Genomic DNA, 5000 nt, shown 5'->3' on the forward strand with positions numbered 1-5000 from the left:
GCGGCCGGCCGCGAAGCCCTGACGAGTAGGAGGGTCGCGGCGGTGGGCGCAGAAGGGTCTGGGCGTGAGCCTGCCTGGAGCCGCCGTCGGTGCAGATCTTGGTGGTAGTAGCAAATACTCCAGCGAGGCCCTGGAGGGCTGACGCGGAGAAGGGTTTCGTGTGAACAGCCGTTGCACACGAGTCAGTCGATCCTAAGCCCTAGGAGAAATCCGATGTTGATGGGGGCCGTCATAGCATGATGCACTTTGTGCTGGCCCCCGTTGGGCGAAAGGGAATCCGGTTCCTATTCCGGAACCCGGCAGCGGAACCGATACAAGTCGGGCCCCTCTTTTAGAGATGCTCGTCGGGGTAACCCAAAAGGACCCGGAGACGCCGTCGGGAGATCGGGGAAGAGTTTTCTTTTCTGCATGAGCGTTCGAGTTCCCTGGAATCCTCTAGCAGGGAGATAGGGTTTGGAACGCGAAGAGCACCGCAGTTGCGGCGGTGTCCCGATCTTCCCCTCGGACCTTGAAAATCCGGGAGAGGGCCACGTGGAGGTGTCGCGCCGGTGCGTACCCATATCCGCAGCAGGTCTCCAAGGTGAAGAGCCTCTAGTCGATAGAATAATGTAGGTAAGGGAAGTCGGCAAATTGGATCCGTAACTTCGGGATAAGGATTGGCTCTGAGGATCGGGGCGTGTCGGGCTTGGTCGGGAAGTGGGTCAGCGCTAACGTGCCGGGCCTGGGCGAGGTGAGTGCCGTAGGGGTGCCGGTAAGTGCGGGCGTTTAGCGCGGGCGTGGTCTGCTCTCGCCGTTGGTTGGCCTCGTGCTGGCCGGCGGTGCAGGATGCGCGCGCCTGCGCGGCGTTCGCGCCCCGGTGCTTCAACCTGCGTGCAGGATCCGAGCTCGGTCCCGTGCCTTGGCCTCCCACGGATCTTCCTTGCTGCGAGGCCGCGTCCGCCTTAGCGTGCTCCTCCGGGGGCGCGCGGGTGCGCGGATTCTCTTCGGCCGCCATTCAACGATCAACTCAGAACTGGCACGGACTGGGGGAATCCGACTGTCTAATTAAAACAAAGCATTGCGATGGCCCTAGCGGGTGTTGACGCAATGTGATTTCTGCCCAGTGCTCTGAATGTCAACGTGAAGAAATTCAAGCAAGCGCGGGTAAACGGCGGGAGTAACTATGACTCTCTTAAGGTGGCCAAGTGGCGGCGGTGTGGCTGCATCCGGACTTGGCTTCTCGAAGTGCGGTCTTGATGTAGTCGTGCTGCTGCTGCGAGGTGCCTTCCTTGGGTTATAGTTACAGGGAGAGTGATGCGCAATACATGGGCCTAGCCCTCTTAGCCTCTCCTCTCCTGCGGTCTTCTCCCCTTCTCGTGGGCCCGCTGATTTCGCAGAGTGGAAGACCGCACCAGGGGCTTGGGGGGGTTACCAGCCCCCCCTCGCACTATCCCTTTTTTAGTTGGGGGCAGTAAGCAGAGAATAAGTGGTGGCCCTTCCGCTGAAGGTGCCACCCCAACTCCCCCAGCACCTAGCCGGCCAACCGGCCGTGCCGAAAATCTTGTAACTTTTGCAGCTTTGTATACCTGTAGTGAGTGCCACCGCAGCTTTACAACCAAGAACGGTCTCGGGGTCCATCGCCGCCGCCAACATCTTGCGGCCGCCAACGCGGAGATCGTCACGGAGAGGCATCGCGCGAGGTGGACGGAGGAAGAAGTCCTGTCGCTCGCCAAGGCAGAGGCCGAACTGTTCCTCGAGAGGGACGCCCGGTTCTTCTTTGTAAATCAAGAGCTCATCAGGATGTTCCCCGACCGAACGCTTGAGGCAATCAAGTGCCGACGGCGGCAAGCTGCCCACAAGCAGCTTGTCCGCCAATTCATGGAGGCGCTTGAGATCGGTCGGGGGGAAGAGCCGGCGTCCCGCCGGGGAGCGGCGAGCCCGCTGCCTGACGCGGGCGAGGCCGCTGCGCCGCCCGTCGACGCAGCCGAGGACTTCGCGGCCGACACCACCGGGCCGCCGCCGGAGGGGCCGACTGACGCCGCCATCTGGGAGCATCTGGCGGGGCTACCTGCTTCCGCCCAGCGTTTCTCTGCCCTGGATCGTGTCATCGGTCTGGGGCGGGGCACGCCGCCCGATGTCATCCTGGGCATGCTCCCGGATGCCCTTGCGTCGGTCGGGTCCAGAGGGGAGAGATCGATCACCAGGACACAGCGGCCGCGCCAACCATCGAAGCGGCCGCCTGCCGCGCCGCCGACGCAGAAGCGTAAGCGGCGCCGCTGGGAGTACGCGAGAACGCAGGATGCCTTCCGACGGTCGCGTGCGCGTTGCGTGCGCGGCCTCTTGGATGGCACCCTGCTCCAGCCGCCACCTGCCATCCCTGGTCTGCTGGACTTCTGGGCGGACCTCTTCACCAAGAAGCCCATCTCCACCGCGGGCTTCATTCGTGACCGCCTCCTCCCGCACTCAGAGCCTGTCGCTCTCGAGTGCATATGGGGGCCGGTCACACATGAGGAGGTCGCCGCCGCGTTGCCGCCCAGGGGATCAGCAGCCGGGCCGGACGGCCTTACCCCAGCGGAGTTGCGGCGTCTGCCGCACGAAGTCCTGGTGAAAGTGATGAATCTCTTCCTTCTGGCCCGCGCCCTTCCGGAACGCCTGCTTCGCGCGCGGACGTCCCTTCTCCCGAAAACGGCTGCACCAACATCCCCCGCTGACTTTCGCCCCATTACGGTCTGCTCGGTGTTGGCGCGGACCTTTCACAAGGTTCTCGCGTCACGCCTGATGCGCGCTTGTGCTGTGGACGAACGTCAGCGGGCATTCATCCCTCGGGATGGGATGTTGGAAAATACCTTCATCTTGGACACTGCTCTCACCGACGCAGTTCGCTCCTGCCGCTCTGTCTTTGTGGCATCGATCGACGTATCTAAGGCATTCGATTCGGTAGATCATGCTGCCCTTCGCCCCGTGCTGAAGGCGCATGGCCTGCCGGATTGCTTTGTCGAGTATGTCGAGCGGTGCTACGAGGGCAGCACGACAGTGATAGCGGACGGCGCCGGCGTGGGCGTGTCTGTGCAGCCAGCACGGGGCGTTCGCCAGGGCGATCCCCTCTCCCCCCTCCTGTTCAACTTTGCGGTGGACTACGTTTTAGGCCAACTGCCCTCCCACATCGGAGCTCGGATCCTCGGTCGCAGAGTCAACGCTGCGGCCTTTGCAGATGACGTCTTGCTGTTTGCAGCGACCCCGAGGGGCTTGCAGTCCCTCATCGACGCAGCTACCGCAGCCCTCGCCCACCTGGGGCTGCAGATCAACGCCCGGAAGTGTTTCACCCTCGCCTTAGTCGCGTCAGGGCGCGAGAAGAAGGTGAAGGTGGACAGCAATGTCACCTTCACAGCAGGCAATACCACCATGCCTGCCCTGCGTGTGGGTGAAACCTTCCGGTACCTGGGGCTGCAATTTTCCACGGCGGGTCGCTGTGTCTTCAATCCACGTAGCCACCTGGTGGAGCAGCTTGACGTCATCTCCCGAGCTCCGCTGAAGCCGCAACAGCGCCTCCACGCTCTCACCAACGTACTTCTCCCTGGCCTGTACCACGGGCTGGCCCTCAGCCGCACCCGGGTGGGTGCATTGAAGTCGGCCGACGTTACCATCCGGGCCGCCGTCAGGAGATGGTTCCGCCTTCCGGCGGACACCCCCCTGGGATACTTCCACGCTCCTGTTGCCCAGGGGGGCCTCGGCATTCCATCTTGCCGATGGATGGGTCCGACCCTCCGTCGGTCCCGTCTCCTGGCGCTGAAGAAGATAGGGCCAGCCTGCGACGGTGTAGGCATGGATGAGGTACAGCGTGAGATCGAGGTGCTGGAGCGCCACCTAATGTGGGAGGGCCACCTCCTCAAATCGTCAACGCAGGTTGGGGAAATGTGGGCGGCGCGCCTACACATCGCCATTGACGGTGCGGCACTGTCATCTTCTGCCGCCGTCAGTGGCCAACATCAGTGGGTCGCCGACACCAGTCGCCTGCTATCTGGGCGTGAATACATCGACGCCCTCCGCGCCCGCATCAACGCCTTCCCTACGAAGGCACGGCGCAGTCGCGGGCGGGAGGCGGACACCAGATGCCGCGCGGGGTGCCAGGCCGTGGAGACCGCCAACCACGTACTTCAGGCTTGCTTTAGGACGCACGGGTCCCGGGTCAAGCGCCATGACGCTGTAGTGCGTTATGTCGCCCGTGGACTCGCGCAGAGGGGCTTCAATGTCTCTGTGGAGCCCCACCTCCGAACACCTGAGGGCATCCGCAAGCCTGACGTGGTGGCGGTCAAAGACGGCATCGCCCGCGTGGTCGACGCCCAGATAGTCGGAGACCACCTCCGGCTCGACTGGTGTCACTCCCAGAAGGCGGCCTACTACGACACGCCGTCCATCCGGCGTGCCATCTCCAACCTGCACCGTGACGTTGAGGAGGTGATTGTGTCCACCGCGACGTTGAACTGGAGGGGTGTATGGTCTCCAGCGTCGGCGAGGGATCTCGCCGCCTTAGGCTTCCGACCCCGAGAACTGGCGGTGCTGAGCACAAGAACACTACAGAGCTGCTGCAGAAGTTACAAGATTTTCGAGCGTATGACGGCTCCTAGCCCGAAGCAGCGTGTCGGCGTCGGCTAGGCTGCTGGTTATTTTTTCTTCGCCTTGACTCCTGGGGCCTATCCACAGGAGGAATAAACCGTCTTTGTTCTTTCTTCTTTGTGTCTTTATTTTGTGTCTTTGTTGTTATTCTTCCGCACTGATATATATGTATATGTGTATGTTAGTTTTATACTTGTATTTTGTGGTACCGCCCTGTAAGTCCCCACCTCGGTGGCGGACATGGCGTCAAACACCTGCCACGTACTATATATATGTATATATTTTGTGTTATTCAAATTATTTTGAATAAAGACGGCTGTTGATAGCCAAATGCCTCGTCATCTAATTAGTGACGCGCATGAATGGATTAACGAGATTCCCGCTGTCCCTATCTACTACTTCGGGAC

The 5000-nt window shown here is 61.6% G+C and overlaps 1 pseudogene; it reads left to right on the forward strand.

Annotated features, from left to right (window-relative positions):
- Positions 1-5000, forward strand: part of LOC126443674 (large subunit ribosomal RNA) — a 9919-nt pseudogene that overhangs the window by 1708 nt on the left and 3211 nt on the right.

This window comes from Schistocerca serialis, unplaced genomic scaffold (assembly GCF_023864345.2).
Source record: "Schistocerca serialis cubense isolate TAMUIC-IGC-003099 unplaced genomic scaffold, iqSchSeri2.2 HiC_scaffold_171, whole genome shotgun sequence".
Lineage (NCBI taxonomy): Eukaryota > Metazoa > Arthropoda > Insecta > Orthoptera > Acrididae > Schistocerca > Schistocerca serialis.